The 16,477-nt window shown below is 42.1% G+C and overlaps 3 non-coding genes across 3 annotated transcripts; 2 read left to right on the forward strand and 1 right to left on the reverse strand.

Annotated features, from left to right (window-relative positions):
- The first annotated feature begins 270 nt into the window (after window positions 1-270).
- LOC140310742 (U5 spliceosomal RNA) lies at window positions 271-384 on the forward strand. Its single transcript, XR_011916785.1, has one exon. It is a non-coding gene; the product is annotated as a U5 spliceosomal RNA (small nuclear RNA).
- Window positions 385-692: 308 nt separating this feature from the next.
- LOC140310738 (U2 spliceosomal RNA) lies at window positions 693-876 on the forward strand. Its single transcript, XR_011916781.1, has one exon. It is a non-coding gene; the product is annotated as a U2 spliceosomal RNA (small nuclear RNA).
- Window positions 877-2,324: 1,448 nt separating this feature from the next.
- Window positions 2,325-2,440, reverse strand: LOC140310824 (U5 spliceosomal RNA). Its single transcript, XR_011916859.1, has one exon. It is a non-coding gene; the product is annotated as a U5 spliceosomal RNA (small nuclear RNA).
- Window positions 2,441-16,477: the final 14,037 nt, after the last annotated feature.

Genomic DNA, 16,477 nt, shown 5'->3' on the forward strand with positions numbered 1-16,477 from the left:
AGTCTGCTGAGAAAAGAGAGTGAATGCGAAGTAGACTTTAACACGGCTCTGGGAGCGAGCCGAGTGTGGGCTAACCGGGAGAATTGCTTGAAAGAAACGCGACACCGAATGAGCGGTCAGAACAAAGCCTCAATACGGTGTTCCCGTGGTGTTTTTGTTGCTGCCTTGTCGATTGCACAGGGGCAAGCGTTTCAACCAAGCAACGCTCACCATGGGGAAGGTGGCTATGGCAACTAGCCTGATGCCCTGCTCCCGCAGTGACGGATAATCGTACTCTGGTTTCTCTTCATAACATACAAGTCTTTCGCCTTTTACTAAAGACTTTCGTGGAGAGCAGCACTAATGAGTTGTTTCTATTTTTGGCAGGCTTTACCTTTGCGGGTGAAGCCCTTTCTGTCTGTGCAAAATAAATTTTGTTACTGTGCAGAGTTACTTCTCTGAGTAGAGTCGCCTTACTTGTTGCGATTGTGCCGATGTTCGAAGCTGGAGTGCAAAGTTGTTGCTTGAATGGTGCTTGCTGGAGCATGCGGGAGTGCAAAGTTATACCATTTAAAAGGGCTGAAGAGTGCTCAGTGCAGCGGGTGGGCGGAGGTGCAACGTGACACTCTGGCCACCTATGGCCATAAAAAGAACACTGCTACAAGTGCGCATTGTGCCAGCAAGGGCCCTCGGACCTGAAACAGTGGACAGTTATCGCTTCTCGGCCTTTTGGCTAAGATCAAGTGTAGTATCTGTTCTTATCAGTTTAATATGTCCTCTATACGAGGACTACATATTAAATAGATTTTTAAGAATAGGAGTTGAAAAAGAAGCTTGCTCCGTTCACTCCAAGCATCGACCCAGTACTGCAGTGCCGCTGGGAACGGTGCGCTCTTCTCTGCTCTTGTGAAAAAGCAAACAGCGATGCAGGATGGAAGTTTCAGGGAGCCCAAGATGAAACTTTCTTTTAATCTGCTGAGAAAAGAGAGTGAATGCGAAGTAGACTTTAACACAGCTCTGGGAGCGAGCTGAGTGTGGGCTAACCGGGAGAATTGCTTGAAAGAAACGCGACACCGAATGAGTGGTCAGAACAAAGCCTCAATACGGTGTTCCCGTGGTGTTTGTGGCTGCCTTGTCTTTTGCACAGAGTAAAAGACAAGGCAGCCATCGAATAGGGCCCGATTGTTCCTACTTGGTCAGCCGAGGAGCAAGGGGGGGGGAGCAAGCGTCTCAACCAAGCAAATCTCACCAAGTAGGAACAATCGGGCCCTATTCGATGGCTGCAACACCTGAAAGAGATATTGATGCGAGACCCGATCAAAAGCTTTTTCAAAGTCTAAATTTAAGATGACAAGCCGGGTGTTTCTGTCTCTAGCGTAATCAATGATGTCTCGAATCAGTACGAGGCTGTCGGTGAGTTGTCTCTCTGAGATGACACAAGCCTGGTCTGGGTGAATTACCTCCTCTAAAACAGAGGACATCCGTGTCGTTAAAACCTTGCTAAAAAGTTTACAGTCAAAGTTTAAAAGTGTGATGGGCCTCCAATTCTTTAGGTCAGTCTTATCATTTTTATCAGAAGTGAAGAAATAAATGAATGCCTATCAACAAATGTGGGATCTAAACTCTAGTGCTTCCTCTAAAATAATTTCCTTTCTCAATTTAGAAATGTGTGTGTGTAAGTCACAACACCCGTGACACCAAAACGGCTTTCTTTTCTCTACACTCTGCACTATGAGCACACACACCAAATCAGAAAGGCTTTTTTCTCTCTTTTCTACATTATGGACTGTGGGGACACAAAACCGCTCTCTCTTTTTTTTTTTATCGTGTGCCAGGGCGTTGTCTCACGTATTAGATTGTGCTTAAGATACGAATGGGTTTATCAGTCACATCAGAATCCATACATACTGATCATCCCGTAATAAAATGGTCGGATCTTATCAAACACACTTTGTTTCTTGTGACAATCAAGTCAGCGAAACAGCGTATACACGTCAAGACACTGAATCAAGTTTGCCAAAAGAACTCATAAGTTTGGCAGTATTGCTCTGCCGTCAGCAATCATACATCCATTTTATTTTCGTGAGACATGTGCAGGCACCTGTTCATCTACTGTTCTATCACTATGAATTAGTTTATCTATTATCAATAAGGATACTTCTACAACTACTCTATCAAAGTATGTCCGGACTTCTTACGTAGTCAGTTGCTATATATGAATAAGTGGGTAGCTACTGACAAGCATTAAGCATGTCACACAGCCCAAACATATAACATTTCAGGACACACCACACAGTTAACAACCACAGTGAAGCGTGTCAAAGCCCAAACATGTAACATTCAACAGGACACTTACACAACTCCCGGTAATATAATAGAAACAACTCATTAGTGCTGCTCTCCACGGAAGTCTTTAGTAAAAGGCGAAAGACTTGTATGTTATGAAGAGAAACCAGAGTACGATTATCCGTCACTGCGGGAGCAGGGCATCAGGCTAGTTGGTATAGCCACCTTCCCCATGGTGAGCTTTGCTTGGTTGAGACGCTTGCCCCCCCCCCCCTTGCTCCTCGGCTGACCAAGTAGGAACAATCGGGCCCTATTCGATGGCTGCCTTTTCTTTTACTCTATGCAAAAGACAAGGCAGCAACAAAAACACCACGAGAATCCCGTATTGAGGCTTTGTTCTGACCGCTCATTCGGTGTCGCGTTTCTTTCAAGCAATTCTCCCGGTTAGCCGACACTCGGCCCGCTCCCATAGCCGTGTTAAAGTCTACTTCGCATTCACTCTCTTTTCTCTGCAGACTCTTGGGATTTTATCTATAAAATGAATTCCTTCACTCAGACTATGTCAAAACTGCTTTGTCGTTCATATTTACCATGTCTAGAAAGATTTAATCAAAAAAAAAACAACGTTGTACTTTGCAGTAAAAGAAAGAGCAAATCTAAAGTTTCAGGAATCCGAGAATAAGCTTACTTTCATGAGTTCTTCACAATTTCGGATTTTGCGATAAAATGAATTCCTTCACTCGAACTAAATTAAAACTGCTAAACCGCTAATCTGTTACATGTAAGGCAGATGTCAAATTCACCGAAATAGGATCTAAGGGTATTCGGCCAATCGAGCTGTAGCAGCTTTGGTAAAAGAGTATAAGTTGAAGAGTTTGTGAATAAAGGTGTGCGCACACATAGTGAGCTGTAGGAAAATAGGCAGGGAGCAATGCCGGCTGGGGTATATGTTCTTGTATGTTGTCTGACTGTTTGATTTGAATGTGTTGTGTAAGTGTCCTGTTGAATGTTTGGGCTTTGACACTTCACTGTGGTTGTTAACTGTGTGGTGTGTCCTGAAATGTTATATGTTTGGGCTGTGTGACATGCTTAATGCTTGTCAGTAGCTATCCACTTATTCATATATAGCAACTGACAACATAAGAAGTCTGGACATACTTTGATAGTAGTTGTAGAAGTATCCTTATTGATAATAGATAAACTAATTCATAGTGATAGAACAGTAGATGAACAGGTGCCTGCACGTCTCACGAAAATAAAATGGGTGTATGATTGCTGACGGCAGAGCAATACTGCCAAACTTATGAGTTCTTGTGGCAAACTTGATTCAGTGTCTTGACGTGTATACGCTGTTTCGCTGACTTGATTGTCACAAGAAACAAAGTGTGTTTGATAAGATCCGACCATTTTATTACGGGAGGATCAGTATGTATGGATTCTGATGTGACTGATAAACCCATTCGTATCTTAAGCATAATCTAATACGTGAGACAACGCCCTGGCACACAATCAAAAAAAAAAAGAGAGAGCGGTTTTGTGTCCCCACAGTCCATAATGTAGAAAAGAGAGAAAAAAGCCTTTCTGATTTGGTGTGTGTGCTCATAGTGCAGAGTGTAGAGAAAAGAGAGAAAAGAAAGCCGTTTTGGTGTCACGGGTGTTGTGACTTACACACACACATTTCTGAATTGAGAAAAGAAATTATTTTAGAGGAAGCAGTAGAGTTTAGATCCCACATTTGTTGATAGGCATTCATTTATTTCTTCGCTTCTGATGAAGTTTCAACAATAAACAACAAACTTTGTATTATGAGAAAGAACCAGACTCATTCTTCAGGAATCCGAAAATAAGCACGAATTCGGATTCTCCTATAAAACGAATTAATTAACTCAAACCAAGTTAAGACTGCTTTGTCCTTCATATTTATTCATGTCTAATCAAGTTTCAACGATAAACAACGTACTTTGTAGAATGTGAAAGAACTTCTTCAGCAATAAGCATCTCTCGACATATGACGAAATACAGATTTTGTTATAAAATTAATTTCTTCTATCAGCGTGACTTAAAACTGTTTGTCCTCCTTATTTATCCACTTCAAATCAAGTTTCAACAATTAAAAAAAAATTGTAGTTTGAGAAAGAACAACTTAATCTTCAGCAATCAGTATAAAAAGAGGGTAACAAAAGGTGCAAATGCCAACTATACATCACTAAAAGGTGGAGCGGAAGTATTCAGCTGCAAGTAGGTGTGAATGTTCGACCATAATTTGTAAAAAGTGGGTAAGAAAAGGTTCGAATGCCCGACTAAATATTAACAAAAGCGGGAGGAGAGGTCTTCGGATGAGAGTGGGTGAGAATTTCCTACCATACAAGTATGGTGGAGAGGAAGCTGTGATTGGCCGACAATAGTAAAAAGCAGGTGAGAAAAGGTGCGAATGTCAAAACATACATGATCAAAACAGGGAGCGGAGGTGTTTGGCTGCGACAAGGTGTGAATGTCCACCCATAATTAATGAAAAACGGGCAACAAGTAGGTTCGAATGCCCAACCATACATCATCAAAAGCAGGAGTGGATGTGTTCGGCTTCAAGAAGGTATGAATGTCCATCAATAATTGCTATAAAACATGAAAGAAAATTTTCGAATATCAAACCGCACATAATCATAAGCGGGAGAGGAGGTGTTCCGCTGCAAGAAGGTGTGAATATCCACCCATAATTACTGAAAAATGGGTAAGAAAAGGTGCGAATGCCCAACCATACATCATCAAAAGCTGGAGTGGATGTGTTCGGCTACAAGAAGGTTTGAATGTCCGACAATAGTTTGTAAAAAGCGGGTAAGAACAGGTTTGTATGCCCGACTGTACACCATCAAATGCGGGAGCGGAGGTGTTCGGCTGTGAGTAGGTGTGAATCTCCAACCATAATTGCTGAAAAATGTGTTAGAAAAGGTAAAAATGCCGGTCCATACATCATCAAAAGCAGGAGAGGTGGTGTTCGGCTGCAAGTAGGTGTGAATGTCCAGCCATAATTACTCACAAATGGGTAAGAAAAGGTAGTATTGCCAGACCATACATGATCAAAACAGGGAGCGGAGGTGGTTAAGCTGCAAGAAGGTGTTAATGTCCGACTAAAGTTCAAATATATTAACAAAAGCGGGAGGAGAGGTCTTCGGATGAGAGTGGTTGAAAATTTCCGACCATAATGTATAAAATGCGGTGAAAAAAAGGTGTGATAGAACACTAAAAGGTGGAGCGGAAGTGTTCGGCTGCAAGAAGGTGTGAATGTCCGACTATATTTGGTGAAAAGCAGGTGAAGCAAGGTCTGAATGCCCAACCTTACATCATCAAAAGCGAGATCAGAGGTGTTTGGCTGCAAGAAGGCCATAGTTTGCCAAAAGCGGGTAAGGTGCGAATGTCCGACTAAATATCAACAAAATTTGGGGCGGAGGTCTTCGGATGCAAGTGGGTGTGAATATCCCACCATACAAGTATGGTGGAGAGGAAGCTGTGAATAGCCGACCATAGTTTGGAAAAAGCGGGTAAGAAAAGGTTTGAATGCCCGAACATACACCATCAAAAGAGGGAGCGGAGGTGTTCCGCTGTACGAAGGTGTGAATGGCCGACCACACTTGGTAAAAAGCGGGTAAGAAAAGGTTAAAATACCCGACTGTACACAATCAATAGCGGGAGCGGATGTGTTCGGCTACAAGAAGATGTGACAGTCCGACCATGGTTTGTAAAAAGCGGGAGCAGAGGTGTTCCGCTGTAAGACGGTGTGAATGTCCGACCATAGTTGGTAAAAAGCGGGTAAGAGAAGGTTAAAATACCCGACTGTACACAATCAATAGCGGGAGCGGAGTTGTTCGGCTACAAGAAGGTGTGAAAGTCCGACCATAATTGCTGAAGAATGTGTTAGAAAAGGTAAGAATGCTGGACCATACATCATCAAAAGCGGGAGAGGTGGTGTTCGGCTGCAAAAAGGTGTGACTGTTCGACTAAAGTTTGTAAAAAGTGGGTAAGACAAGGTGCGAATGCCTGACAATGTATGATCAAAAGCGGGAGCGGAGGTGTTCAGCTGCAAGAAGGTCTACATGTCCATCAATAATTGCTAGAAAACATGAAAGAAACTTTTCGAAAATCAAACCGCACATGAGCATAAGTGGGATAGGAGGTGTTCAGCTGCAAGGTGTGAATGTCCACCCATAATTCCTGAAAAATGGGCAAAAAAAAGGTGTGAATGCCCAACCATACATCATCAAAAGCAGGAGTGGAAGTGTTCGGCTACAAGAAGGTGTGAACGTCCAACCAAAATATGTAAAAAGAAGTTAAGAAAAGGTTAGAATATCCAACCAAACATAATCAAAAGCGGGAGCAGAGCTGTTCGACTGCAAGTAGGTGTGAATGTCAGATCATAATTTGCAAAAAGCTGATGAGAAAGGGTGAGAATGCCCGACTATACATCATCAAATGCGGGAGCGGAGTTGTTCGGCTGTGAATAGGTGTGAATCTCCGACCATAATTGCTGAAAAATGTGTTAGAAAAGGTAAAAATGCCGGTCCATACATCATCAAAGGCGAGAGAGGTTGTGTTCGGCTGCAAGTAGGTGTGAATGTCCAGCCATAATTACTCACAAACGGGTAAGAAAAGGTAGTAGCCAGACCATATATGATCAAAACAGGGAGCGGAGGTGGTTCAGCTGCAAGAAGGTTTGAATGTCAAACTAAAGTTCAAATATATTAACAAAAGTGGGAGGAGAGGTCTTCGGATGAGAGTGGTTGAAAATTTCCAACCATAATGTATAAAATGCGGTGAAAAAAAAGGTGTGATAGAACACTAAAAGGTGGAGCGGAAGTGTTCGGCTGCAAGAAGGTGTGAATGTCCGACTATATTTGGTGAAAAGCAGGTGAAGCAAGGTCTGAATGCCCAACCTTACATCATCAAAAGCAAGATCAGAGTTGTTTGGCTGCAAGAAGGCCATAGTTTGCCAAAAGCGGGTAAGGTGCGAATGTCCGACTAAATATCAACAAAATTTGGGGCGGAGGTCTTCGGATGCAAGTGGGTGTGAATATCCCACCATACAAGTATGGTGGAGAGGAAGCTGTGAATAGCTGACCATAGTTTGGAAAAAGCGGGTAAGAAAAGGTTGGAATGCCCGAACATACACCATCAAAAGAGGGAGCGGAGGTGTTCCGCTGTACGAAGGTGTGAATGTCCAACCATACTTGGTAAAAAGCGAGTAAGAAAAGGTTAATATACCCGACTGTACACAATCAAGAGCGGGAGCGGATGTGTTCGGCTACAAGAAGGTGTGACAGTCCGACCATGGTTTGTAAAAAGCGGGTAAGAAAAGGTGCGAATGTCCGACAATGTATGATCAAAAGAGAGAGCAGAGGTTTTCGGATACACGAAAGTTTGAATGTCCTACCATAGTTTGTAAATAGCGGGTAAGAAAAGGTTCGAATGCCCGACTATACACCATAAAAAGCGGGAGTGGAGGTGTTCCGCTGTAAGACGGTGTGAATGTCCGACCATAGTTGGTAAAAAGCGGGTAAGAAAAGGTTAAAATACCCGACTGAACAAAATCAATAGCGGGAGCGGAGTTGTTCGGCTACAAGAAGGTCTGAAAGTCCGACCATGGTTTGTAAAAAGCAATTAAGAAAAGGTTCGAATATCCAACCAAACATATTCAAAAGCGGGAGCAGAGCTGTTCGACTGCAAGTAGGTGTGAATGTCCAGCCATAATTACTCACAAACGGGGGAAGAAAGGGTAGTATTGCCAGACCATACATGATCAAAACAGGGAGCGGAGGTTCAGCTGCAAGGTGTGAATGTCTGACTATAGTTTGTAAAAAGCGGGTAAGACAAGGTGCGAATGCCCGACAATGTATGATCAAAAGAGAGAGCGGAGGTGTTCGGCTGCAAGGTCTGAATGTCCAACCATCATTTGTAATAACCGGGTAAGAAAAGGCTCGAAAGCCCGACTATACATCATCAAAAGCGGGAGCGGAGGTGTTCAGCTGCAAGAAGGTGTGAATGTTCGACTAAAGTTTGTAAAAAGCTGGTAAGACAAGGAGCGATGTCCCGACATTGTATGATCAAAAGCGGGAGCGGAGGTGTCCAGCTGTGAGTAGGTGTGAATGTCCGACCATAATTGCTGAAAAATGTGTTAGAAAAGGTAAGAATACTGGACCATACATCATCAAAAGCGGGAGAGGTGGTGTTCAGCTGCAAGAGGGTGTGAAAGTCCGACAATGGTTTGTAAAAAGCGGGTAATAAAAGGTTCGAATGCCCGAATATACATCATCAAAAGCGGAAGCGGAGGTGTTCGGATGTGAGAAGGTGTGAACGTCCAACCAAAATATGTAAAAAGAAGTTAAGAAAAGGTTCGAATATCCAACCAAACATAATCAAAAGCGGGAGCAGAGCTCTTCGACTGCAAGTAGGTGTGAATGTCAGATAATAATTTGCAAAAAGCTGATGAGAAAGGGTGAGAATGCCCGACTATACATCATTAAATGCGGGAGCGGAGTTGTTCGGCTGTGAGTAGGTGTGAATCTCCGACCATAATTGCTGAAAAATGTGTTAGAAAAGGTAAAAATGCCGGTCCATACATCATCAAAAGCGAGAGAGGTTGTGTTCGGCTGCAAGTAGGTGTGAATGTCCAGCCATAATTACTCACAAACGGGTAAGAAAAGGTAGTATTGCCAGACCATATATGATCAAAACAGGGAGCGGAGGTGGTTCAGCTGCAAGAAGGTTTGAATGTCAAACTAAAGTTCAAATATATTAACAAAAGCGGGAGGAGAGGTCTTCGGATGAAAGTGGTTGAAAATTTCCAACCATAATGTATAAAATGCGGTGAAAAAAAAGGTGTGATAGAACACTAAAAGGTGGAGCGGAAGTGTTCGGCTGCAAGAAGGTGTGAATGTCCGACTATATTTGGTGAAAAGCAGGTGAAGCAAGGTCTGAATACCCAACCTTACATCATCAAAAGCAAGATCAGAGTTGTTTGGCTGCAAGAAGGCCATAGTTTGCCAAAAGCGGGTAAGGTGCGAATGTCCGACTAAATATCAACAAAATTTGGGGCGGAGGTTTTCGGATGCAAGTGGGTGTGAATATCCCACCATACAAGTATGGTGGAGAGGAAGCTGTGAATAGCCGACCATAGTTTGGAAAAAGCGGGTAAGAAAAGGTTTGAATGCCCGAACATACACCATCAAAAGAGGGAGCGGAGGTGTTCCGCTGTACGAAGGTGTGAATGTCCGACCATACTTGGTAAAAAGCGGGTAAGAAAAGGTTAAAATACCCGACTGTACACAATCAATAGCGGGAGTGGATGTGTTCGGCTACAAGAAGGTGTGACAGTCCGACCATGGTTTGTAAAAAGCGGGTAAGAAAAGGTGCGAATGTCCGACAATGTATGATCAAAAGAGAGAGCGGAGGTTTTCGGATACACGAAGGTTTGAATGTCCTACCATAGTTTGTAAATAGCGGGTAAGAAAAGGTTCGAATGCCCGACTATACACCATAAAAAGCGGGAGCGGAGGTGTTCCGCTGTAAGACGGTGTGAATGTCCGACCATAGTTGGTAAAAAGCGGGTAAGAAAAGTTAAAATACCCGACTGTACACAATCAATAGCGGGAGCGGAGTTGTTCGGCTACAAGAAGGTGTGAAAGTCCAACCATGGTTTGTAAAAAGCGGGTAAGAAAAGGTATGAATGCCCGAACATACACCATCAAAAGAGGGAGCGGAGGTGTTCCGCTGTACGAAGGTGTGAATGTCCGACCATACTTGGTAAAAAGCGGGTAAGAAAAGGTTAAAATTCCCGACTGTACACAATCAATAGCGGGAGCGGATGTGTTCGGTTACAAGAAGGTGTGACAGTCCGACCATGGTTTGTAAAAAGCGGGTAAGAAAAGGTGCGAATGTCCGACAATGTATGATCAAAAGAGAGAGCGGAGTTTTTGGATACACGAAGGTTTGAATGTCGTACCATAGTTTGTAAATAGCGGGTAAGAAAAGGTTCGAATGCCCGACTATACACCATAAAAAGCGGGAGTGGAGGTGTTCCGCTGTAAGACGGTGTGAATGTCCGACCATAGTTGGTAAAAAGCGGGTAAGAAAAGGTTAAAATACCCGACTGTACACAATCAAAAGCGGGAGCGGAGTTGTTCGGCTACAAGAAGGTGTGAAAGTCCGACCATGGTTTGTAAAAAGCAGTTAAGAAAAGGTTCGAATATCCAAACCAAACATAATCAAAAGCGGTAGCAGAGCAGTTCGACTGCAAGTAGGTGTGAATGTCCAGCCATAATTACTCACAAACGGGGAAGAAAAGGTAGTATTGCCAGACCATACATGATCAAAACAGGGAGCGGAGGTTCAGCTGCAAGGTGTGAATGTCTGACTATAGTTTGTAAAAAGCGGGTAAGAAAAGGCTCGAAAGCCCGACTATACATCATCAAAAGCGGGAGCGGAGGTGTTCAGCTGCAAGAAGGTGTGAATGTTCGACTAAAGTTTGTAAAAAGCTGGTAAGACAAGGAGCGATGTCCCGACATTGTATGATCAAAAGCGGGAGCGGAGGTGTCCAGCTGTGAGTAGGTGTGAATGTCCGACCATAATTGCTGAAAAATGTGTTAGAAAAGGTAAGAATACTGGACCATACATCATCAAAAGCGGGAGAGGTGGTGTTCAGCTGCAAGAAGGTGTGAAAGTCCGACAATGGTTTGTAAAAAGCGGGTAATAAAAGATTCGAATAACCGAATATACATCATCAAAAGCGGAAGCGGAGGTGTTCGGATGCAAGAAGGTGTGAACGTCCAACCAAAGTTTGTAAAAAGCAGTGAAAAGCGAGAAAAAGCATTTCGTGAGTTCCGCATGATTTGGGATTTTGCTTATAAAATGCATTACTTCACTCAAACTATGTTAAAACTGATTTGTCCTTCATATTTACCATGTCTACACATATTTAAACAAAAAAACAACGTTGTACTTTGCAGTAAAAGAAAGAGCAAATCTTAAGTTTCAGGAATCCGAGTATAAGCCTGCTTTCATGAGTTCTGCACGATTTCGGATTTTGCTATAAAATGAATTGCTTTGCTCAAACCAAGTTAAAACTGCTTTGTCCTTCCATATTCATCAATGTCTAGATCGACTTCAACAAAGAAAAACATTGGACTTTGCAGTAGAAGAAGTTGAAATCCATCTACACATTGATAAATATGAAGGACAAAGCAGTTCCCACTTGCCCATAAGAAAATAAGCTTATTCTCGGATTCCTGATCCTGATTCCTGATCCTTCGCTCTTTCTTCTACTGCAAAATACAATGTTGTTCTTTGTTGAAGTCGATCTAGACATTGATAAATATCAAGGAAAAAGCAGTTTTAACTTGGTTTGAGTGAATGAATTCATTTTATACATAAAATCCGAAATCGTGCAGAACTCATGAAAATAAGCTTATTCTCGGATTCCTAAAACTTTTGATTGGCTCTTTCTTTTACTGCAAAGTACAACGTTGTTTTTTTGTTTAAATCTTTCGAGACATTGATAAATATGAAGGTAAAAGCCGTTTTAACATAGTTTGAGTGAAGGAATTGATTTTATAGATAAAATCCCAAATCATGCAGAACTCCTCAAAAGGGGCGTATGGCTTAATCACAAGTGTGGTTCTTTCTCATTCAGGGTAGTATGAGGAAGTTTATGCTTGAAATATATGTAGAAATGGGTACATATGAAGGACAAAGCAGTGTTAACTTAGAGTGAAGGAATTCATTTTATACATAAAATCCCAAATCATGCAGAACGTATGAAAAGAAGCTTATTCTCGGATTCCTGATCCTTCAGTTTTGCTCTTTCTTCTACTGCAAAATACAATGTTGTTCTTTGTTGAAGTCGATCTAGACATTGATAAATATGAAGGAAAAAGCAGTTTTAACTTGGTTTGAGTGAATGAATTCATTTTATACATAAAATCCGAAATCGTGCAGAACTCATGAAAATAAGCTTATTCTCGGATTCCTAAAACTTTTGATTTGCTCTTTCTTTTATTGCAAAGTACAACGTTGTTTTTTTGTTTAAATCTATCGAGACATTGATAAATATGAAGGTAAAAGCCGTTTTAACATAGTTTGAGTGAAGGAATTAATTTTATAGATAAAATCCCAAATCATGCAGAACTCCTCAAAAGGGAGGTATGGCTTAATCACAAGTGTGGCTCTTTCTCATTCAGGGTAATATGAGGAAGTTTATGCTTGAAATATATGTAGAAATGGGTACATATGAAGGACAAAGCAGTGTTAACTTAGTTTGCGTGAAGAAATTCATTTTATACATAAAATCCGAAATCGTGCAGAACTCATGAAAATAAGCTTATTCTCGGATTCCTAAAACTTTTGATTTGCACTTTCTTTTACTGCAAAGTACAACGTTGTTTTTTGTTGAAATCTATCTAGACATTGATAAATACCAGCCAAAACTCTGCTGCCGCTTTTGATAATTTATGGTTGGGCATTCTTACCTTTTCTTACCCGCTTTTTACAAATTATGATCTTACATTCACACCTACTTGCAGTCGAACACCTTCTCATCCACTTATGATCATGTGCGGTTGGGCTTTCGCACCTTTTCTTACCCATTTTTCAGTAATTATGGGTGGGCATTCAGACCTTCTTGCAGCCGAAAACCTCCGCTCCTCTTTTGATCATACATTGTTGGGCATTCACACCTTGTCTTACCCGCTTTTTACAAACTTTAGTCGGACATTCAAACCTTCTTGCAGCTGAACCACCTCCGCTCCCTGTTTTGATCATATATGGTCTGGCAATAGTACCTTTTCTTACCCATTTGTGAGTAATTATGGCTGGACATTCACACCTTCTTGCAGCTGAACACCTCCTCTCCTGCTAATGATCATGTAAGGTTTGATATTCGAAAATTTTCTTTCATGTTTTAAAGCAATTATTAATGGACATTCACACCTACTTGCAGCCGAACACCACCTCTCCCGCTTTTGATGATGTATGGACAGGCATTCTTACCTTTTCTAACACATTTTTCAGCAATTATGGTTGGAGAATCACACCTACTCACAGCAGAACAACTCCGCTACCGCATTTGATGGTGTATAGTCGGGATTTCTCACCCTTTCTCATCAGCTTTTTGCAAATTATTCTCTGACATTCACACCTACTTGCAGTCGAACACCTTCTCATCCGCTTTTGATTATGTTTGGTTAGATATTCGAACCTTTTCTTAACTGCTTTTTTACAAACTTTGGTCGGACGTTCACACCTTCTTGCAGCCGAACACCTACGCTTCCGGTTTTGATAGTGTATTTTCGGGCATACGAACCTTTTCTTACCCGCTTTTTACAAACCATGGTCGGACTTTCACACCTTCTCTTAGCTGAACAACTCCGCTCCCTCTTTTGATTGTGTACAGTCGGGTATTTTAACCTTTTCTTACCCGCTTTTTACCAACTATGATCGGACATTCACACCGTCTTACAGCCGAACACCTCCGCTCCCTCTTTTGATGGTGTATGTTCGGGCATTCGAACCTTTTCTTACCCGCTTTTTACAAACCAGGATCGGACTTTCACACCTTTTAGTAGCCGAAAAACTCCGCTCCCGCTATTGATTGTGTACAGTCGGGTATTTTAACCTTTTCTTACCGCTTTTTACCAACTATTGTCGGACATTCACACCGTCTTAGAGCGGAACACCTCCTCTCCCGCTTATGATCATGTACGGTTTGATGTTCGAAAATTTACTTTCTTGTTTTAAAGCAATTATTGATGGACATTCAAACCTTCTTTTTGATGGTGTATAGTCGGGCTTTCAAGCCTTTTCTTCCCGGTTTTTACAAACCATGGTCGGACTTTCACACCTTCTTGTAGCCGAACAACTCCGCTCCCGCTATTGATTGTGTAAAGTCGGGTATTTTAACCTTTTCTTACCCGCTTTTTACCAACTATGGTCGGACATTCACACCGTCTTACAGCGGAACACCTCTGCTCCCGCTTTTGATGGTGTATAGTCGGGCATTCGAACCTTTTCTTACCCGCTTTTTACAAACTATGGTAGGATATTCAAACCTTCTTATATCCGAAAACCTCCGCTCTCTCTTTTGATCATACATTGTCGGACATTCGCACCTTTTCTTACCCGCTTTTTACAAACCATGGTCGGACTGTCACACCTTCTTGTAGCCGAACACATCCGCTCCCGCTATTGATTGTGTACAGTCGGGTATTTTAACCTTTTCTTACCCGCTTCTTACCAACTATGGTCGGACATTCACACCTTCGTACAGCGGAACACCTCCGCTCCCTCTTTTGATGGTGTATGTTCGGGTATTCAAACCTTTTCTTACCCGCTTTTTCCAAACTATGGTCGGCTATTCACAGCTTCCTCTCCACCATACTTGTATGGTTGGATATTCACACCCACTTGCATCCGAAGACCTCTGCCCCAAATTTTGTTGATATTTAGTATGACATTCGCACCTTACCCGCTTTTGGCAAACTATGGCCTTCTTGCAGCCAAACACCTCTGATCTCGCTTTTGATGATGTAAGGTTGGGCATTCAGACCTTGCTTCACCTGCTTTTCACCAAATATAGTCGGACATTCACACCTTCTTGCAGCCGAACACTTCCGCTCCACCTTTTAGTGTTCTATCACACCTTTTTTTCACCGCATTTTATACATTATGGTCGGAAATTTTCAACCACTCTCATCCGAAGACCTCTCCTCCCGCTTTCTTTAATATATTTTAACTTTAGTCGGACATTCAAACCTTCTTGCAGCTGAACCACCTCCGCTCCCTGTTTTGATCATATATGGTCTGGCAATACTACCTTTTCTTACCCGTTTGTGAGTAATTATGGCTGGACATTCACACCTACTTGCAGCCGAACACAACCTCTCTCACTTTTGATGATGTATGGACCGGCATTTTTACCTTTTCTAACACATTTTTCAGCAATTATGGTCGGAGATTCACACCTAATCACAGCCGAACAACTCCGCTCCCGCCTTTGATGATGTATAGTCGGGCATTCTCACCCTTTCTCATCAGCTTTTTGCAAATTATGATCTGACATTCACACCTACTTGCAGTCGAAAAGCTCTGCTCCCGCTTTTGATTATGTATGGTTGGATATTCGAACCTTTTCTTAACTGCTTTTTACATATTTTGGTTGGACGTTCACACCTTCTTGTAGCCGAACACTTCCACTCCTGCTTTTGATGATGTATGGTTGGGCATTCACACCTTTTTTTTGCCCATTTTTCAGGAATTATGGGTGGACATTCACACCTTGCAGCTGAACACCTCCTATCCCACTTATGATCATGTGTGGTTTGATTTTCGAAAAGTTTCTTTCATGTTTTCTAGCAATTATTGATGGACATGTAGACCTTCTTGCAGCTGAACACCTCCGCTCCCGCTTATGATCATACATTGTCAGGCATTCGCACCTTGTCTTACCCACTTTTTACAAACTTTAGTCGAACAGTCACACCTACTTGCAGCCGAACACAACCTCTCTCGCTCAATGATGATGTATGGACCGGCATTCTTACCTTTTCTAACACATTTTTCAGCAATTATGGTCGGAGATTCACACCTACTCACAGCCGAACAACTCCGCTCCCGCATTTGATGGTGTATAGTCGGGCATTCTCACCCTATCTCATCAGCTTTTTGCAAATTATGATCTGACATTCACACCTACTTGCCGTCGAAAAGCTCTGCTCCCGCTTTTGATTATGTTTGGTTGGATATTCGAACCTTTTCTTAACTGCTTTTTACAAACTTTGGTTGGACGTTCACACCTTGTAGCCGAACACATGCACTCCTGCTTTTGATGATGTATGGTTGGGCATTCGCACCTTTTTTTTACCCATTTTTCAGGTATTATGGGTGGACATTCACACCTTCTTGCAGCTGAACACCTCCTCTCCCACTTATGATCATGTGTGGTTTGATTTTCGAAAATTTTCTTTCATGTTTTCTAGCAATTATTGATGGACATTTAGACCTTCTTGCAGCTGAACACCACCTCTCCCGATTTTGATGATGTATGGACCGGCATTTTTACCTTTTCTAACACATTTTTCAGCAATTATGGTTGGAGATTCACACCTACTCACAGCCAAATAACTCCGCTACCGCATTTGATGGTGTATAGTCGGGCATTCTCACCCTTTCTCAT

Source organism: Leuresthes tenuis, unplaced genomic scaffold, assembly GCF_036924035.1.
Source record: "Leuresthes tenuis unplaced genomic scaffold, fLeuTen1.0.hap1 SCAF_6, whole genome shotgun sequence".
NCBI lineage: Eukaryota > Metazoa > Chordata > Actinopteri > Atheriniformes > Atherinopsidae > Leuresthes > Leuresthes tenuis.